Source organism: Nannobrachium achirus, assembly GCF_963921795.1.
Source record: "Nannobrachium achirus genome assembly, chromosome: 13".
Taxonomy (NCBI): domain Eukaryota; kingdom Metazoa; phylum Chordata; class Actinopteri; order Myctophiformes; family Myctophidae; genus Nannobrachium; species Nannobrachium achirus.
Window position 1 is genome coordinate 54,326,131 of NC_137833.1, and position 22,038 is coordinate 54,348,168.

A 22,038-nucleotide genomic window follows, 5' to 3' on the forward strand; every position below is an offset into this window, starting at 1 on the left:
TGGAGGAGGAGGGTGTGTAGTGGCGAAATATGGGGTGTACACTATAGTACACTTGGAGGCAAAAACGGTACTGAGAGTGTTCAATAAGAGGTCACTCTGAGTGTTTGTTTATTTAACGAACATAGCAAAAGTGTGTACTCTGTCTCATTGACAGCCGGGCCCGGGGCTGTCATGAGAGGAAGCACATAACATGTCCGGATGCAGGTCTAGTGACAGTGTAGGGACTGTCAGGAGAGAAGCACCCAGAATGACAGAAAACATTAAGTATATATTGCTTGTCTTTGCCCCTTAGGCATAAGGGGGTGGACCATACAAACAGGTTTCGTTACATACAGTGACTGTGTGTATGTGGGCATGTGTCCCACCGTTCCTCAGGGCGATACAGTGTCTGTGTTACTGTAATACAGGTTTTTGGGAACCAGTCCAACCGCTCTTATGAGCTCTGGGTGTGTGTGTGCGTGTGTGCGTGCGTGCGTGCGTGTGTGTGTGTGTGTGAGCACATGGCCGTGGACTTAATCACTCCCTTGTTTTGCTCGCAGAATGAAGACATTAAACGTTGAGAGATGAAGGCAGAAGTAATGTAGGGGAGAACGGAAAAGCGAGAGAGGAAAAGGAGGGAGGAGAGAGGGAGGGTTGAAAGAGGGGGGACGGCAAGCGAAAGGGGAAGTCTCCGGAAAAAAGGGAGGGAGAGAAGCTGAGTGGAGAAAAAGGAGAAGTTACTGTACGTGTGGCAATGTGAGGCAGTGATCAAGTTATGGAGCGAGACAGAATAGCTGGTAAGTTCTACTCAATCTATCGTTTAACATTTTGATAGACATAGGAACAAATTAGTGCTTATGTGATAAGTGGGACACATGTGCAATGGCAGTCCCACAGTGATCAGTGGGACGGGTACCTGGTGTGTGCAATGGCACCACACCCTTTAAAATGGCATCTGGACAGGCAGAGTGAGACTGTGTTTGTCCAGGTTGCCTGTTTGTGCTTTTGGCATAATGATGTGCCTTTTGAACTGTTGAACCGCTGTTCTTTTTTACCCTTTTTTGTTTGTTTGTACAGTTCGCTGCTACGTAGTTTGTTTTGCCTCAGTGGCTTTAAACTAACTTCCGCCCTAGTGGGTTAAAACTAACTTTAAACCTGTCTCTGACTTTTGGCTGCCCCCTAAAGACAGGGACATTCTTGGTTAGCCCACACTAGTCTAACTCGGAGCAGTTCGTGTGGGCAAATAGTCTCCAGCCAATAGCATGTGTTCTCCTCCCCCCACCCTCCTCTGCTCCTCCTGCACACAGCACAGGGCTCAGAGAACGCAGCTGCGTCATGACGTCAACACATTCCGTGCAACGCCCCTTTGCACTCTGATTGGTTATGGAAAATCTACACTTCCTCCAACAGTGCAGCAACAGTGATTCTAATGGGAACGCCCAGGCTTCATTTTCTTCTGAGCGGCTAATGAAGCTTGGGTTTCCGAGGCTATGGTTAGCCTAATGGTTACACTGCAGATTGGCACTTAACTGAGTATTGTCCTGGTTTGTGTTTATGGCTTTTAGCCTTTTGAGTGTTTTTTATCTTTGCAGTGTTTTTTCTTTTTTTTTTTTACTTTGCAGTGTTTAGCATATGTGTGGGCCTAAACAATAAGAGCCTAATCAGTGCCAATACTCAGACCAAAGGCATGTTTTCACTACAGTTCTGGAATTTTTCCTGCAAAATAATTAGCATAATCATTTTCAACTTCCCGGGAGTTTTGTCTTTTGGGTGTTTTCACATGAGCAAAAATGCTGGCATAGCCATAAAATATCATTTTCACTAAACCATTGTCGCGGTATGAAAGTCCGTGTTGCCAGACTTTGCGAGAGAAATAAGCAACCTGGTGTACGAAAATAAGCCCCAAAAAGTGATATTATCTAGGCCACACAAGCAATTTAAAACTATAAGCATTGCCACATCAGCTACTTGACAATTACCGATCTAAAAGATCACAACAAATAAAACGCAGCCAGAAACGATGAATAATACAAGCAACTTTACGGAAATCAAGACCATAGTCGCTTATAATTAGCAGACATGGCAACGGAACCAGTGCGCACCACACTGTGGACGCTTGCTCGAGCAGCAGCGACTCACTTCTGTTCGTTGTCGTTGTCTCTCTCTTTTTCTCTCTCACCAATGGATTTAACAAGTTACAAGAAATATTCTTCATGAAACAACACATGTGAACCTTATGTGTCACATAAGGTTCAGAAAAGATCGCTTATGCAACGTGTTGCACATGTGGGATTGTGGGCTTGTTTTTTTTCTTCACGCGTCACCGATGGATGACCAGACTCGTTGCTCAGTAAAACACTTTACGACGAGAAACTATTAACTAATGATGCAGCTCTTTGAGTTGGTAGCTTCCAACTTTCATCACAGCATAGGCCAATCCGACAAAAAATAGGCTATAGAATAAAATAAGTTTGAACCATGAAATGATCTCAAGAGATTGTATTTCTTCGAAGTCTAAGTCTTTGAAGAAAGTGTAGACGCTGATGTATCTTAGAACATAAGGTTGCCAGATCCGTGTGCCAGCTCAGATCCTGATCAATCTGCACTCCTAGTTACTTAAAAGAGGCGACCTGCTTGATGTTATGGTCGTGAACACTGATCCTAGGTTTTGTTTGTTTTACTTGGTCAGTTGAGTTGGGGGCACCCTGTCTGTCTGTCTGTCTGTCTGTCTGTCTGTCTGTCTGTCTGTCTGTCTGTCTGTCTGTCTGTCTGTCTGTCTGTCTGTATCTGTCTCTCTCTCTGTCTGTCTCTCTCTCTGTCTGTCTGTCTGTCTGTCTGTCTGTCTGTCTGTCTGTCTGTCTGTCTGTCTGTCTGTCTGTCTGTCTGTCTGTCTGTCTGTCTGACTGCTGATTCTGCACATCAGTCTATGCCCATCTCTGATTCCCTCACTATTTTTCCCCCAACCCCAAAATCAACAATTTCTGTTTTTGGACATACAGTAGGCCTATTTCTCTTTGAGTTCATGGACAGCCCTTGCTAAGCCCAATTAGGATTTACACGGCATCTGTTATTTCGTGTTCTCTCTCTCTCTCTCTCTCTCTCTCTCTCTCTCTCTCTCTCTTTCATCCTGTATCACATAATTATGCTGAGGAACAATGAGTAAACGTCATGTGAGAAGGTGTCAGAATGAGGACGCAGGGGAGCCGGAAGGGAAAATGACGCGTGTTTCCTAAACCCACCAGGCTTGAGTTAAGACCCGCCTCGCAGAAACGCGAGGACTTCCAGGAGTGGCTGAAATCCTTGCCGGACACATGGAGGGTGGATAAAGTCTGACCTAGCCTCGGAAACCCAGACTTTTATTTTAAGTCTGACCTAGTAAGGCATGAAGACAATCTTAAAACTTGTACTGGAGGACTTCCAGGAGTGGCTGAAATCCTTGCCGGACACATGGAGGGTGGATAAAGAAGTCTGACCTAGTAAAGGCATGAAGACAATCTTAAAACTTGTAATGAGAAACTTATACTTAAGATTATTGAGAGGGGCGTTTCCGCGAGGTGGGTCTTAACTCAAGCCTGGTGGGTTTAGGAAACACGCGAAAAGAAAAGTGACATGGGGGGACACCAATGTGGGCGTGGTCACAATGTGGCCGTGGCTAGGCGGTGACGTCAGAAAGTCAGTTTGGTGACAACAACAACTGTTTTAACTGTAAAGTTTGCAATACTAATAAAATGTAGCACATTATTATTATTACGTAAGTACATTTACTTAAGTACTGTACTTAAGTAGCCTACAATTTTGAGGTATTTGTACTTTACTTGAGTATTTCCAAATTATACTTTTACTTCTAGAAAAAAATGTCGGATCCAAATATCCTACTTTTACTCCAATACATTTATTTGAAAACTTTACTTGTTACTTTGCAGATATACGTTATTATTGTATTATGAAACATGCATTAACCACTTTAGCCCTATATTCTCTACACAGGATATTTGAAAATAGCCAGATCTGCTATTTTCAAACATTTTTGTACTTTTAAAGTACAAAAGTAGGCAACTTAAAGTATATTTTGATGACAATACTTTTGTACTTTTACTCAAGTACATTTTTAAATACAAACTTTTACTTATGGAGTATTTCTACAGGGTAGTATTGGTACTTTTACTTAAAGGTCCGCTGTCAGCCTTGAAATTATAATAGTATGATACAGTAGTTCATGTTCTCTCCCTGGTCTCTCTGTGGATCCTCAAACAGTCTCAGTGTAGTCTTCCCAACAACAGCTGATCAGTACAGTAAGTAGTCATACAGTCAGGCTACACAGACAATTAATTTGATTGGCTTATAATCGCGCATCCCCACAATGACGTCATAAAAATATCAACTTGTTTTTTTAAGATGATTCTTAAAGTAACAGTAACCCTTTAGGTGACAGGCCCCCTTTGAGTAAAACAGAGTAGAGTAGCCTACTTTTTTCACCACTGATTATTATTATTACCAGTAAGGCTCCCTAATCGGGAGATAAGCGACCGTAGGTCACTTATCTCCACAAATAGGGCAAAAATGTGTTTTGCCAAAATCTTCCTGATCCATGTTGATGACATGAGTGTAGACATACTGTGTAGTGATTTTCGTGATTTTAGGGCAAAATCTGTAGGAGCAGTGTCCAAAAAAGTGTTTTTAAAAATCGGCCTGGAGGAGGCGCTATATGGGACAGATTCATGTTGATGGGATGAGTGTAGACATACTGTGTACCGATTTGCGTGATTTTAGGGCGAAAATTGTAGGAGCAGTGTCCAAAAATGTGTTTTGCAAGAATCGGCCTCATGGTGGCGCTAGAAGAGGGCCATGTGAGAAATGAGGGGTGGGGTCTCCGCGCCGGCAAGGCGGACGAATAGGTACCGGCCCCGGCTGTCCCGGTCGCTCCTAGCCGGAGTTACGGCATTTTATGTGAGCTGCAGTGTAGGGGGTCCTCCACTGGGGGCGCCACCACTTTTGCATCCGTTCTGGAGCACCAGGAGTCGGTGGTCCCCGGGAATTCCCCGTGAGCAGCCCCGTTGGGGTGGTCATTTGGTCATGTTTGCGCATTTGGTCATTTTTTACATCTGGGGGTCCCCCAGGGACCTGGGGGTCCCTGGAGCTCCGGGGGTCCTTGGAGGTTGTAGTTTGGCAGCCAAGGAACGTGTGTGCAAAATTTGGCATGGATCGGGGCAACGGTTGCGGAGATATAAGCAGGGAAAAAGTGTGACGTGTGAGGTGTGACAGACAGACGGAGGGACTGACTGACTGACTTACACTTTGTGGTGGTTTTGATAGTAAAGTGCGACCTACGGTCGCAACAAGACAGCAGAAAGCTATAAGCGTCATGAAAAACTAACCTGTTGACAGCGAGCTCCTCTTGGTGGTGACGCGAGGTTAGGAGGTTAGCTGCTGGTGGTGCTATTGTGAAAATAAATCCTTATATATATTTTTTTCATGTCTTTGATTTGTGGGACATTGTGCCGTTTTGCGGGATGCAGGACAGATGGTTGAATTTTGGTGGTCACCCTACGTCTGCCTGTGAGTGTCCCCCCCCCCCCCCCCCCCCCCACCACCCTGTGGGTGCCCCCCTCACCCTCTCTCTGATGGGACCCGAGTCATGGGTCTAATCTGATCCACCCTATTCAGCTATAAATTCAGCCCCCTCACCCCCCTCTCTCTGTGAGGGAGACGGCGCGGCGCGATGTGAGCAGCAGCGATTTGCGCATGTGGGGGGACACATGTGCAAAGCCTTTCATTAAACAGGCTCCGGCGCCCCTGTGAGGAAGCACAGTAGCTGTATAGCTATTTAAACTTCTAGCCTTTTGTATTTGCAGACTGAGTCATGGCTGTTAGCCTTAATTTGGAATGAATACATTTCTTCATTCCAACTGGACTTAATACTTGGGTTTATTCCGATTAACAATGATTGACAGAGAAGTATTTTTTTTAGGGGGGTATCATATGTGATGAAATTGAGATACATTTCTCTGCAGGGTCATTTTTGACCCGTAACACCACGAGTGTCACATGATTTTTGTTGCCTACAGTTGAATGGATGACCTCAAATTATAAAATAAATATATAAAATGAAACTAAACAAAATAAACAAACAAACAAATAAACCATTGTCCTGAATGTAAATTGTAAATCTTATGTAAAGGCTATGCCAATGTAAATGTTCCAGTGTAACTGTAGGTTAATTGCAGTGTAATTTACCTCGGGTGCAGCACAGGAGCATCAGAGCTGAAATTAGGAGGAGCCTTGAGGAATGTGTCTGGTCGTAGATCACATGTAGAATTGTAGATACACCATCTTTACATCTATAGGCCAAAGGAAAGAAAGAATCAACATGGAGGCGGATTAAACTGAATTAGAGATTTGTCTTTAAATATAAAAAATAAACATGATTCAATAGCTTGTATACATGATACATGATAGATTGATAGTATATTGACATTGGTTCTCAGTTAATAAGGTATGTTTATAAATGGCAGTGGTACAGCCACTTGTACATGCATGTTTAAAATAAAAGCATGAATATATATACATCAAAACTGCATTCAAAACTGTATTCAAACCTGAAGGAGAACCACTATGACCGACAGAGCCAAAGGAAAAGGCACTACGAGCGGCCATCTGATCGCAACAAGATCAAAACATGGAAGTGCGGAGAATGGTGTGGGCGAGAGGGTACTGGACGGCTGTGGAGCACAGGTGGACGGTGCCTGCGAACTCTGCCAAACTCCCACAGGAGGACAAGACAAAAAGTCGCTCATCTGTAAACTGTGCAAGAAGCACTACTGCATAACGTGCTTAAAGAAGGATGACGTGGAGTATGCGATCCTGCAGAAACAAGGCACAGGCATAATGTGAAGAAAGCGTGGAGAAGCACATCGCGGTGGATCAGCTGATTGAAGAAAAATGTCAACAAATGACTCAGCTACTCGAGTCGCGGTTGCACGAGTTTGAGTCCAAGTTGGACAAAAAGTGCGATGAGCAGAGAGTTGTTGAGCTCATTCAGAAGACACTGAAAGAGGAGGAAAAGTCCAGGCCAAGCTGGGCTGACGTGGTGAACAACGCCGAACCTAAGGAGAAGTCGCTTGCTTTTAACAGCGTCCTGACTGAACTGGACGAGCGAAAATCAAGGGAAAGAAACATCGTTGTGTTTGGAATAAGGGAGCAAAGTCAGCTGGACAGCACAGAAGAGCGAACGCAGAAGGACTCGGACATTGTAAGGGACGTATTTAAAACCTGCAAAGTTCGTATAAATGCGGACTCATTTACTAGAGTAACCCGGCTCGGAAAATACAACAGCGAGGCTGCGGAGGAGCCAGAGAGATCGGGGAGACCCGTTCTGGTTACACTGCAGAACATGGAACTAAAGACCAGTTTGTTCAGGAAGATCTCTGCATTACATCAAACGGATAAGTATAATAAAGTGAGAATTGCAAACGACCTTACAAGGGCTGAAAGAGAGAAAGAAAAGGAGCTCTACGAGGAGGCAAAGGAAAAGCAGCGCAAATCGTCGGGGGAATACACGTTCAAAGTCCGGGGACCCCCCTGGGCAAGGAGAGTGGTGAGAATCGCAAAAACACACTGACTCGATCATGAACAACATGAACCCGAACATGCTATCCAAATACTGCAGAAGCAGGGTAAATCTCCCCCCATAGAAAGTATAATGTGCTTATACACAAATGCGGACCAACTTCACAACAAAATGCACGAATTGACTGCACGTTTGACAGTGCTCCCACTAATTCATATTATTGGGATTACCGAAGTTAAAGCAAAGAACCCGAAGTATAGTATGAACACAGTGGACTTTATACTAGAGGACGTAGGTAGCTATAATATGTTTTCCAAGAATATTGACAACGATATAGGTAGAGGATTACTGTTGTATATTCATAGGTCGCTAGAAGTCAAGGAAGTTTCATTTGTGACAGAGTTTCAAGAGAATATATTTGTGGAGATAAGATGTAATAACAAAGAGTCTATGGTTGTGGGTTTGATTTACAGGTCACCTTCTGATAATGGTACAGAGACTAATAATGAAAATCTTTTGGTTTTAATGGAGGAGGTGTCATCTAGGAGGTACTCACATGAATTAATTATGGGCGATTTTAACTTGCCAAATATAGACTGGAATTTACTGGATGCAATGGGAGATGGAGGTACATTAGATAATAGATTTTTGGATTGTGTTCAGAATGCATTATTGTTCCAACATGTGTTGGAGCCAACCAGGTGGAGAGGGAACGACACACCACACGTGTTGGACCTTATATTTACAAGGGAGGAAAATATGCTCGAGGATGTACAGTATCTAGGCCCATTAGGTAAAAGGTAAAACCATTGTGTCTTAATGTTTAAGGTCATATGCTGTACAAAAACTTCAAAAAACGAAAAAATAAGAAAAAACTACAATAAGGGTAATTTTGAGGCAGCAATTAGAGAACTTGAACTAATTGACTGGAAAACATACTTCTCTGCATGTGACGTAAATACTAATTGGACACTATTTAAATTGAAGTTAAAAGAAATAGAACAGAAGTATGTGCCAAATACCAAAAGTAGGCCATTTAATAAAAAGCATAAATTTCCCCTAGATAGTATTACAAAAGCAACAATCAAAGAAAAAAATATTCTTGCAAGAAAAGCTATAAAAAGTAAAGACTTAGAGGTACAAAAAGAATACAGGAGAGTTAGAAACTGTGTGAGAACAAGAACAAGAAATTTAAGACAGTTATATGAAGAAGATTTAGCAAGACAATCTAAACATAATCCTAAAGTTATCTGGGACTATATTAACAAACGGACAAAAATAAAAACAGCAGTAGGAGACCTATATGTTAACCAGGAAAATAAGAATTCCCCAAAAACAGAGGAGGACTCTGAAAAAGCAGAAATACTCTCTGATTACTTTAGTAGTGTATTTGTGATTGAACCTGAAGGGCAGGATACACCTGAACTGCCAAGATTTGAAGCTGAGTATACAGAACGTTTTATAATAACCAGTGAGGATACTAAAAAGCTCCTACAGAGCATGAACATTTACAAATCTCCAGGACCAGATGCAATACATCCTAGATTGGTAAAGGAACTAGCCTGTGTCATTGCCGAACCACTGACAACGATATTTAATACAAGTTTGGAGCAAGCAACTTTACCGTGCGGTTGGAAAGAGGCACAAATTAGTGCAATTTTTAAAAAAGGAAGTAAGGCATTAGCTGGGAACTACAGACCTGTTAGTCTGACATCTGTGTTATGTAAAACAATGGAAAAATTGATTAGAGAACACATTGTAAATCACATGAAGGCCAATAAGTTCTTTAACAACAAACAGTATGGTTTTATATCTGGGAGATCGACTACACTCCAACTTCTCACAGTTCTTGACAAATGGTCAGCAGCTCTAGATAATGGACAGTCAGTTGACTGCATATATATGGATTTTCAGAAAGCTTTCGATAAAGTTCCCCATAAGAGATTAATATCAAAATTAAGGTCCTACTGCATAGATGACAGAGTTATTGAGTGGATTCAGAATTTTCTTAGTAACAGGAAACAGCAGGTAACGGTTAATGGAACCACTTCAAATTGGAAGTCAGTGACCTCAGGAGTCCCACAGGGATCTGTATTGGGCCCTGTACTTTTTGTTATTTACATAAATGACTTGCCAAGTGGGTTACAGTCTGATGCTTACCTTTTTGCGGATGACACGAAAATATTTAGAATTATTAATGAGGACACAGACATAGCTCATCTTCAAGCGGATCTCCAGAATACTAGTAATTGGTGTGACCGATGGCTACTAAAATTAAATCCAGACATATGTAAACAATTACACTTTGGGAAAAAAAGTGACAATTTGGCAAATTATTCAGTTGGAGACTTGACAATTAAGAATGTAGAGGAAGAAAAGGATATAGGAGTTGTGGTTGATAATTCACTAGAATTTCAAACACACATCTCTGAAAAAGTTAAAAAAGCAAATTCCATGTTAGCAATAATTAGAAGAACTTTTACAAATTTACGCAAGGAATTATTTATACCATTATACAAATCCTTAGTGAGATCTCATCTTGAATTTGCAAGTTCAGTCTGGTGTCCTTATAAAATCAAATATATAGAGAAAATTGAAAAGGTTCAGAGAAGGGCTACTAAATTAATTCCGGGCTTGAAAGATATGTCATATGAAGAAAGGTTAAGACATCTACAGTTACCAACATTAGTATACAGGAGACACAGAGGGGATATGATCGAGGTTTACAAACTTGTTCACCAGATATATGACTCCACAGCCGAGCCTGTTGTCCACTTCTGGGACAACAGGTACGACTTGAGAGGGAATACCTTAAAACTGTTACCACAAAGGTGTCACTCTGAAAAGAGAAAGAACTTCTTCACACTTAGAGCTGTGAGAGCATGGAACACACTTCCAGAGGAAGTGGTCCGAGCTCCGACAATCAACACATTTAAAAACAGACTTGACAAATTTTGGTCAACAAAAGATTTTGTGTACAATTATAGAGCGGGCTTGTGAAGTCATAGACTGGTGGACTAGAAGGTGTATATAGTTATTTGTATTATTTTATTGGGGGGGCTGTGTCGCCTTGAGGTGTGCTGTCACCTTGGGAAGTCAAATTGGAAGCAAGTGATGTTTTTGTGATTGTGGGAATTGCGCAACTGTGAGCCAGCCAGGTTGGTTGATTGTACTTTGGACTACTACACTGTGACAGTTCACACTGTTTCAGTGTCCATATAGGAGAGAGACCACATGACCTACTGTATCATACTGTTGTGGTTCTTGAGGGTGACAGCGGACCCTAAAAAAAAAAAAAAGAAAAAAGAAAAAAGGAAAAAAGAAGAAAAAAAAAGGAATATGTAAATTGGTGGAATATATGTATGTGTGTATGTACATTTGTGGGGTGGGAGGGCTGGTGGGGTGTATATAGAATGTGAAAGCATGTACATTTTTATTGTATTTTTATATATTATGAGTCTGGCGAAGAGGAGTGATCCTGTGCCGGAGAACCTTTTCAATAAACTTCAATAAACTTCAATATATATATATAGCATATATTTAAAACCTTTGAATATCTTAGTATTGAATGCACAATAGTATGGTATGTTTTATGAAACACAATTGTATACATGAATAAACAATACAGTATGTTGTAGCCCCACCCCCACCCTACTAGATATGGGCAGTGGCGACTCCAGGGGGGGGTGGCTAGAGGGGCCCCCTCACCCCACATACCCAATTGTGATGACAAATATGTAAGATTTAATAAATTAATATGTGAAAGACAATTGACTGACTTCTATGTAAACCATACTATGTGAAATCATACTTTTTATGCTGGAAAGCATCTTCAGCCTCACAAAAACTCTATCCAATCACCTACAGTCTTCAGATTTGCTGGGAGCTGCCAATGATGTGGTCTGTTCGGTTATCCATACCCCAAGCGAGTTTGTCATATTAGTCGTGTACTATTCATAATTGTTTGTTGCCAAAATGAGTTAGCCCCCGCTCCCCCGCTCGCCCATAGCCCCCCCCCCCCCAGTCACAATAGACCGTTTGTCAGCCTTCTGATTGGTCCCTGAGACTCCCTGACTGGCCAACTAGAAAAAATCATTCACTTTTTGCTATCGGGGGTGGAGTTGTGCAGTGGGAGAATGTTGTGTTGTGCTTTCAGCACGGTGCTCACTGTGGAGCACGGCGAGCGTGCAGTATGGCCCCGCGCGACAATAGCGATTTTGATCATTATAATGAATAAGCTTCAACAGACTAGTTCACATGAACAATATCAATGTAACTAAGAGTTTCGATTGGGTACATATATTTTAAATGGGCAGAATTACGACAGCCAGCCTATTTTGCAGTGGATTTATAGGCTGGCTGACAGAATTCCTACCCAAGATGCACTGCGCTTTCTCTCTGTAACTCTCCTCCGATTTTTTCAGAGGATTAAAACACGTATTTTTGGGGGCAAATCCCTGTTTTGCAATGTAACTACTGTACTTTGGTCTTCCCTTTTTATTAATATCAAGTAGATGTTTCTCTTTTGGTACTTTAAATAGCAATAATGAGGCTATGATTTTTCCCCCCCCCCCATCCACTTCCACTATAAAAGAATCTGCCATGGTGATTCTGTCCCACTGGGATTAAAAAAATTAAAACATATATTTTCGGGGGAAACCCCCTGTTTTGCAATGTAACTACTGTACCTTTGTCTTCCCTTTTTATTAATATCACCTAAATGTTTTTCCTTTGGTACTTTAAATAGCAATAATGAGGCTATGAAAAATCTTTTTCCCCCATCCACTTCCACTATAAAAGAATCTGCCCTCTCTCTGTAACTCTCCTCCGATTTTTTCAGAGGATTAAAACACGTATTTTTGGGGGCAAATCCCTGTTTTGCAATGTAACTACTGTACTTTGGTCTTCCCTTTTTATTAATATCAAGTAGATGTTTCTCTTTTGGTACTTTAAATAGCAATAATGAGGCTATGATTTTTTTTCCCCCCCATGCACTTCCACTATAAAAGAATCTGCCATGGTGATTCTGTCCCACTGGGATTAAAAAAATTAAAACATATATTTTCGGGGGAAACCCCCTGTTTTGCAATGTAACTACTGTACCTTTGTCTTCCCTTTTTATTAATATCACCTAAATGTTTTTCCTTTGGTACTTTAAATAGCAATAATGAGGCTATGAAAAATCTTTTTCCCCCATCCACTTCCACTATAAAAGAATCTGCCCTGGTAAATTTGTTACCTAGTAACAAGAGCAAAATGGGGCGGGATTGACATTGTCTATTCTCTGGATCCGCCGCTGGATAGGGGGTCCCTGCTCCATCTCCCATGTGTGCATGTGTTGCCAGCAAGTGCTCTGCAGTGAAGCTGCAGAAGATTCATGTAATAATCTTCCAAATGATGACGCTGAGAGTGATGACGATGATGCCTACAGTGATTGATTCTTTGTTAAGTTGAGAATTGGTACTGTTGAGTGTTCCTTTTGATTTTTTTTTTCCTGTGGAGGGGGAGTATTATTATTTTAGTTTTCTTATTATCAAGGATCCATGTTCCATTTTATCAAAGGTTCAAGACAAATAAACCCTTTGAATTGAAATGTAACACTTTCTGTTTCTGATTAAATAAGGTTTTTGTTAAAAATCGTCTGATAGCTTTTGCACCATTGTGTAGTCCCCCCAGGAATCCGCAGAGAAAAATTCTTGATTCCGCGGAGAACAATCCTGATTCTGTGGAATTCTGTGGTGAACAATTCTTGATTCCGCGGACATTAAAAAACAACCTAAAATGACCAGTTATCAAGCTAAAAATGATATAGTTCTAATAATCAAGTAAAACCCTTCATGAAATAGCTACAATTAATTTTAATTAGTGGTTAGAATAATCAAATAATCAATTTTGAGAATATAAATCTAATATTAAATCTATTATTTTTTTTAATTGTTATTGTTTTTAATAATTACTTTATGTTGCAAAGACTATATTGTCATGCAAACCCTGCCCATAGTAACCACATTTTAGAGGATAGCCTACCTACTACCTAGTATGGGTGTAATATTTATTTATTCTCTTCTGCATTAGCATTGTTATTGCCAGGACCATCGACATAGAGGAACTATAGTTCAGGACACAGTTTCTGTCAGGAACGAATGTGGGACCGGACCAATACAGCGTCAGTGCTAGCAGGAGGGAAGCTAAGCTATTCCCCCAGGCTCTGTATGAGGTGGCCACTGACCAGACCGTGTACACATCGTTTTATAATAGTAGTAATGACTACTCCCGCCGCTCTGCTGCCACTCGCGACCGTTATTCCGCGGACGTCAGAAAAGTCAGCAAATGGCCGAGAAATCCGCGTGTGGTCGCGAATTCTGCGATAAATTCCGTTTTCGCGGAATCGCCGATTCCTGGGGGGACTAATTGTGTATTTGCATAATGAATATGTTGCTGTAGCACCACCTACAGGTGGATTGTCAAATTTGCTGGGCATGTGCCTCAGTGTATGGTGCAACAACCCAGCAAGGTTGATTAAATGGACGAGTAGCTTGAGAGTAATCATGAATTTGCTTTTTGAATTGGTTGCTGTATAGGCAAATCATTGCCAACATTTTATGGGGTCTTCTAGGGCACATCATACATTCATGCACCAAATTTGGTGAAGATCGGCTATAGGCAGATTTGGAGAAATTATGTCGACAGAGATACAGACAGACATAAAATATTGGCACACATACAGTAACATTATTTGCGACCGTCAGGTCGCAGTTTAGTATCAAAACCTCCACCGGCCGCCCGTCCGTCCGTCGGTCACACGTCACACGTCACACCTTTGCCCTGCTCATATCTTCGCATCAGTATGACATCACACTGCTTGGTGTGTGCCGTCAGGGTCATTTGTGTACGGTGTGATGTCATACTGATGTCAGCAGTGTGATGTCATACTGATGTCAGCAGCTATGTCTCTATATATGTTCGTGTCCAAATATGGGGCTTGTGAGGTCAGACTTAGTGAGATTCGTCGGTTATCTCCATATATGGAGGGATGTGTTGGTTATCTCCATATCTGGAGATTCAACCTTCAACGATTTTGACATCTTGTTACTAATCTGTCGGTAGATAATGCCGGTCTTATATAAGGGTCATTTGTGTACGGTGTGATGTCATACTGATGTCAGCAGTGTGACAGGAGGGAGTCTTACTGGTATTGCCATGGTGGCAAAACATGGCCAGAGTGGGGGGAACATTTTTTAATCTTTTTTTTTTTTTGCAGCCGCACCGACTGCCTGGACAGAAGTGGCCTGCTTCCCAGACCCAGAACCAGGCAGGCTCAAGCAGCAGCAACTCACGACAGCAGAAATCGAAGCGGCCTGCTTCCCAGGCAGCGCCAGGAACAACAACTACCACAGCGGCCTGCTTCCCAGTACCAGGAACCAGAGCCTTGGATGCTCCAACAGAACTGTCTGCTTGACTCTGCTATAGACGAACCGGGGACTCAAACTAAACTAAAACGCATTCTACAGACTTCAGTGGAACACGCAAACGATTTGCAAACCGCTGGTATGACCAATTTCCATTTATCGAGTACAGCATTAGTCAAGATGCTGTGTTTTGCAAGTGTTGTTGCCACTTTTCAAATGGAAACAATAATGATACATTTAGAAAACAGGGCCCAATGATGTGGGAAGCATGAGAAAAGCAACTGCTCCCTGGGCTACAAAGGAACCACGACCAGTGGCCGTGGCACGGTCCTAAAACAGCTGACAAACTTTGAAGGGATTAACCTTGGAATAATTGACCGCAATTGGGATCATATCAAAGCTGTGTTGAGCTGTATTCTTACATGTGCAAAGCAAGGCATAGCACTGCGTGGACACACAGAGAAAGACACTGATGATGATATCGACGATAGTCACAACACAGGTAACTTCCTAGCCCCTTTCGTGACTGTATTTACTTTTTTTTATATTTTGAAGACGGTAAATAATACAGTCCCTTGCTCGTCCGTTGGGTCTCTCTGATTCGCAACACTACCACTGTCTGGTCTCGGATGAATACAGCGTCGCTCAGATGTTTTTGAGATTCTTTAAAGATACCCAGAACTGCACTAGGAGACCGCGTAAACATGTGCAAATTTTGTGAGCTTTTTTGCAGCTTTTTCCAAACTGTATCTCGCTTCCTCATTATGTCACATGTCCCACCTCTCCCCGGCATGGTTTTTCACAGATAGATTAAAAATACTTAACGGCAATTTTATTTAAAAAATACGGACTAATACATTAAACAAGGCTTCCTACGAAGTCGCAGAGATCTTGCAGAACTTCGGCGGTGTGCTATACTTCGCATTTGTGCATGTGTAGAGCCCCAATTGCAGTTTTGCCGACCATGCCTCCGACCTGTCTAACAAGTCGGTAAGACGATTCTGCCGTCGCCCCAACGTCACAATGCGAAAGTCTCGGCAGAATGCGTCTTAATGTAAGGCTAGCAAGGGAGCTATTAAGGCAAAAAGGCCGTCGCCTTTTATTTATTTTTGATCAGGTCCAGCCGACCGATGTAGTGGGAGAAATACCACAAAACTGTACTTAAGTACAGTACTTAAGTAAAAGTACTTAGTTACTTTACACGCTCTGTAGTCTATATCTACACTGGCATTTCGGGTGGCACTTTGCTGGCATTTCGGCTGGCATCTCGCCTACCCTGACTCATATTGACACATGTATGTTTATTCTGGCATAGTGTTTGCTATAGCGAATCTTTGCAAATGCAAAAAAGAGAATGTAAAATCTACGTAAGGTCTTAACTATACATTATTCTGAGACAAATGTCCAATTTGTCCGTTTCATTTTGGCATGAGGCATTAAGGGAGATGGCTAGTGACATAATATGTACATTTATGGATCATCAATACTCAAATAAATGCTAAAATGCAGACAATTCAATAGGCGGATTTACATAAGGTCTTAACTATACATTTTTCTGAGACAAAGGTCCAATTTGTCTGTTTCATTTTGGCATGAGGCATTGAGGGAGATGGCTAGTGACATAATATGTACATTTATGGATCATCAATACTCAAATAAATCCTAAAATGCAGACAATTCAATAGGCGAAATGAAGGAGTTTGTTTATTTATTTATTTTTCAAATTGTTAATATGAATGCCTTAGGTGCTTGATACACACATCCCATCCCCAATTCAAAATATAGTGCCAGGTTTGAATTTTGCCTACAGCCTTGGATATCTGCAAATATTTAAAATATACATGAAGTCTTAATTAATTATATGCATAGACAAATTATCCTATTTTGTTTTATTTTGGCATGACATGTCATGCCAAAATACCATTTCATGCCAAGATTTGATTCTAGACAACCTCAGGTTTCCAATGGAACCAACCTTGTCATGCTACCTTGTCTGGCAGGGGGGGTAAATGCCTAATGATTCAAAGATAGACAACATTTTGGCAAGGGATAAACGGCCATCACCAATTTTCAAAAGGACCCTTGAGCTTTCGCCTCGATTTATGTCAATGGAAACGCGTGAAAGCCTCCCCTGTACAGACATGCCAAATTTAGGACAATCTCATGCAGTGTTGGGTAAGAACCATGCAGTTTTTTTTATTCAGTACAAATATGTAATTTACACCTATTGTAAATCTGTTTAAGACCACATACATTAACTACTGTACTTTCTTTATAGGGGTGGCATAGCTGAATGGTTGGGGAGCCTGCCTGGGGAACCAGGTTCGATTCCAGGCAAGGGTAGCAATGTTGATCTGTGTGGAGGAAAATAGGTATATATCTATCTGCACTGCACTGCATCTCAACTCAATTAAAAGCACATTTAACATGACCACATTGACGAGGTCACCCATTTGCTGTACAGTAAAAAAAAAAAAACATAATAATGCAGTATAATATAATAGTCTAGCATAAAATACCAATGAATACCAAAATAAACAAAAGCAAAACATTAGCATGTAAAGGAAAATCATGGACTGCCAGGGAGGTCTTTATATCAGTCGACTGGTCAGCTCTGTTGTGTAGGGGCAAGCTGTTTAGAGCCCTGGGGCCCCAGGCTGTCCTGCATAGACCACAGTAGTGCATCTGTTGACCACTGTACTACATCTATAGACACTACATCGGTCTACAGATGCATTCAAGTGGTTTACAGATGCACTCGAGTAGTCTACAAATGCACTAATGTGATCAACAGATCACAATAGTGGTCTGCAGTTGAGCTAAAGTGGTTTACAGATACAATAGAGTGGTCTACAGATCACAATATTGGTCTGCAGATGTGCTAAAGTGACGTACAGATGCACTAGAGTGGTATAGATGCACTACAGTGGCCTGTAGGGCAAGCTGTTACAGAGCCTGGGGCCCCAGGCTGTCCTGCATAGACCACAGTAGTGCATCTGTTGACCACTGTACTACATCTACAGACACTATATTGGTCTACAGATGCATTTGATTAGTCTACAGATGCACTAATGTGGTAAACAGAACACAACAGTCGCCCACAGATGCACTAGAATGGTCTCTACAGATCACAACAGTGGTCAAAAGATGCACTACTGTGGTCTATGCAGGACAGGGCCCCCTCAGTCTCTGTAATAGCTTGTCCCTACACATCAGAGCTGCCCAGTAATCAGTCTTTATTGAAGACCTGCCGGATCTTTAGCTGAGACTGGCAGTCCATGATCTTCCTTTACTGATGCTAATGTTTTGCTTTTGTTTATTTTGATATTCTATGCTATTTATATTGCATTGTTATGTCTTGTCTATTATTGTTTTTAATTGTACAGCACTTTGGGTGACCTGGTCATGTTAAATGTACTTTAGAAATGTGCTTTTAATTGTGTTGAGGTGAGATGCAGTGCAGTGGTCTAGATAGATAGATAGATGGATGGATGGATGGATGGATGGATGCATAGGCGATTTTAAGGGGTGTCCTAGGGTGCACGTGCACCCCCTGGCCGCCAGGCGGCCATTTTGATTTTTTTGATCATAATAAACACGCAATATGATTAAGAAGAAGAACATCTCAAATTCGCCTTTTTTGACCCTTTGAAGCACCCATAGCATGACTTCTAAACCAATCACAGCAAATGGGGGGCGGGAGGTAATAGGACTACTGGTTTCTCAACCAATCACAGTGACTGTCTGAACGTCTCTGACAGCACCGCTGAAAAACAAACGGCAGATGATGACACCTGCAGATTTATCTAAATAACAGAATTAAACAGTTGTTTCACAGTGGAATATGCTACCTGGGGTTAACTACAGACATCCATAGGACATGTGGATAGCTTTTACATTTACCATACGTGAACTAAAGTTTTCGGCGCTGCTCAAAGAGGCTGGATTACAGTGTTCTGTGCCTCCAAGGAATAACACTTTCTTCTGGGCACCTCAATATAACATTGGATATTTTCTTGTCATTTTCTTAAGGTAAGACATGGCTTTATTTAACTGTTCACTGTGGAGTTAGCCAGCCTGTTTTCTTCTCCTCCGTGTGTGTGTGTGTGTGTGTGTGTGTGTGTGTGTGTGTGTGTGTGTGTGTGTGTGTGTGTGTGTGTGTGTGTGTGTGCGTGCGCGCGCGAGCGAGCGCGCATGCTTGCTTCACTTGCTTGTAAATATTGGTAGCTGCTGGTTATGGATCTTTGGTGGTGTGGTTGTGCCACACCACCAATGTAAATGACTGCTTGATTGCTTGATGAATGATGATTAACTTGATGTTTGGCTTTATATGTCCTGGCTGTGCTGCCTCTGTCTGCAAAATAAGTAAATAAATCCTATAGACATATGCTCATGGTGTCTAGAAAAAGAAGCACCTGTTTTACACTTTTTTTGTTTATATTGTGTTACATTTGGGTACAAAATTAACTGCAGAAATCCGCTAAAACAACATTACAAAACCGCTAAGCGCGCGCGCGAGCGTCGTGCACGCGCGCTGCGCGCGCGTGCATGAGGTAATAGAGGTCGTGCACCCCCTGCTGGAAGAGGCTAGAATCGCCTATGGATGGATGGATGGATGGATGGATAGATAGATAGATAGATATTTTCCTCCACACACATAGACATTGCTACCCTTGCCTGGAATCGAACCTGGGACAACCAGGGGCTCTGGTTCCCCTGGTGGGCTCCCCAACTATTCAGCTATGGTGCCCCTATAAAGACACTACAGTAGTTAATGTATTGTGGTCTAAAACAGATAAACATTATTACGTTTTTACATATTTTACTGGATTAAAAAATGGCATGGTTCTTACCCAACACTGCATGGGATTGTCCTAAATTTGGCATGTCAGTACAGGGGAGGCTTTCACACATTTCTGTTCACATAAATCGAGGTGAAAGCTCGATTGTCCATTTGGAAATTGGTGATGGCCGTTTATCCCTTGCCAAAATGTTGTCTATCTTTGAATCATTAGGCATTTACCTGACAGACAAGGTAGCATGACAAGGTTGGTTCCATTGGAAACCTGAGGTTGTCTAGAATCAAATCTTGGTATGAAATGGTATGGATGTCATGCCAAAATAAAACAAGCTAGGGTAATTTGTCTATGTGTAACAGGTGAATCGGACCTCTCCACCCGGGGTTGAAACCAGGCCTCCCACACGAAAGTCCAATATCTTAACCATCGCTCCAAAGGTATATCCCTATGAAGGTATATCCCTATGGAACAAGGGAGATACTAGACTTTTGAGGCTTCAAGGCTGGAGCTGCGACTCTCTCCGCCACACTTAACCCCCTTTAGATCTCCTCCTATGGGGAAGCCTGATCCGGGTCACGGCACCATTGTAACGGAGGTGAATTGGACCTCCCCACCCGGGCTTCGAACCCGGGCCTCCCAATATCTTAACCATCGCTCCAAAGGGATATCCCTATGGAACAAGGGAGATACTAGACCTTTGAGGCTTCAAGGCTGGAGCTGCGACTCTCTCCGCTACATATGCATATCATTTAATTAAGATGTCACGTATATTTGATAGTTTGCAGATATCCAAGACTGTAGGCAAAATTTAAACCTGGCACTATTTTGAATTGGGGATGGGATGTGTGTATCAAGCACCTAAAGCATTCATATTAACAATTAAAATAAAGAAAATGCCTATGTCCTCTGGCCCAATTCCGCCTATTGAATTGTCTGCATTTCAGCATTTATTTGAGTATTGATGATTCATCACTAGCCATCTCCCTCAATGCCTCATGCCAAAATGAAACAGACAAATTGGACATTTGTCTCAGAAAGATTTAAAGTTAAGACCTTATGTAAATCCGCCTATTGAATTGTCTGCAATTTAGCATTTATTTGAGCATTGATGATCCATAAATGTACATAATTATGTCACTAGCCATCTCCCTCAATGCCTCATGCCAAAATGAAACAGACAAATTGGACATTTGTCTCAGAATAATGTATAGTTAAGACCTTATGTAGATTTTACATTCTCTTTTTTTGCATTTGCAAAGATTCTCTATAGCAAACACTATGCCAGAATAAACATACATGTGTCAATATTTCAAGTTGGGAACATCAACATTTGTTTACTACACATCTTGAAGATTGTAAAAATGCAAATGTTAGAACAAATATATCAATAGGGTGCATGGGGGAGGAGTTGTTGTGATCCAGTTTAGGCGAATTTTAACTTTTTTTGTGTTTATTTGGGTTTTAATGCACTAAACATGATGGAACCATGGCAAATCTTCATATCAATCAATTCATCTTGCAAAGACGAACATAAAATGGGGTGAATGGTTTCTGTCGGATGTATGGTTCAGGAGCTATGTTGATTTAAAGCTATTAGTTTTCACAGCCAAAAATCCAGGACGGACACAACATATGGTTAAAAAAAACATATATGGGACAATAATTGGATCTGGGAACATCAAAATTCATTAACTAGACACCTTAAGGATTCTAAAAAGGTAGGTTAGAAAAATATATCTTTCGGTGCGCGGGAGGCCTACCTTCCTACCAGACTATATAGACCACCCGACCAAAATGATTTCTGTGAGTTACTGGAGGAGAGCCTAGCACCAGTGGACAATGTTGAAAAATACATTATTGGGGATTGGAACATAGACATGCTTCGTAAAGAAGCTCCTCTCTTAGTCCAGGCGTTTCGGGCAGTATTTTGATGTAATCGTGCACTTTATGAAAGAAGCATGAAATTTGGCACACAGTTAGAACATGCCATATGGAACATTTTTGGCTATAGGGGCATCGCAGATTTGTCTTGGGAAACTTGTGGGAGCCAATTAAAGTTGGGCTCTCATAGACTTTACTATAGAGTAAAATAACACAAAAAATACATATGCTTTAAGTAGCATGTAAGGGGTCAAACTAGGTGTTTTTTGGGATTCTGAATCCAATGCAAACATTTGTTTTGCAGGAAAAACATTCCTTGGGCTAAAAACGGACCCCATATAACTATGGTTTAGTGATGAGTCATCACTTTTCAAAGTTTTGTGGCGGCCGTTTCTCGGAAACG

General features: G+C 41.6%; 1 long non-coding RNA gene across 1 annotated transcript in view; it reads left to right on the forward strand.

The window, feature by feature from the left end:
* The first annotated feature begins 655 nt into the window (after positions 1–655).
* Positions 656–22,038, forward strand: part of LOC308296942 — a 46,039-nt gene continuing 24,656 nt past the window's right edge. Inside the window, exons 1-2 of the long non-coding RNA XR_013962650.1 lie at positions 656–776; positions 14,808–15,457. This is a non-coding gene — a long non-coding RNA (uncharacterized lncRNA). The remainder of the gene's footprint in view (positions 777–14,807; positions 15,458–22,038) is intronic.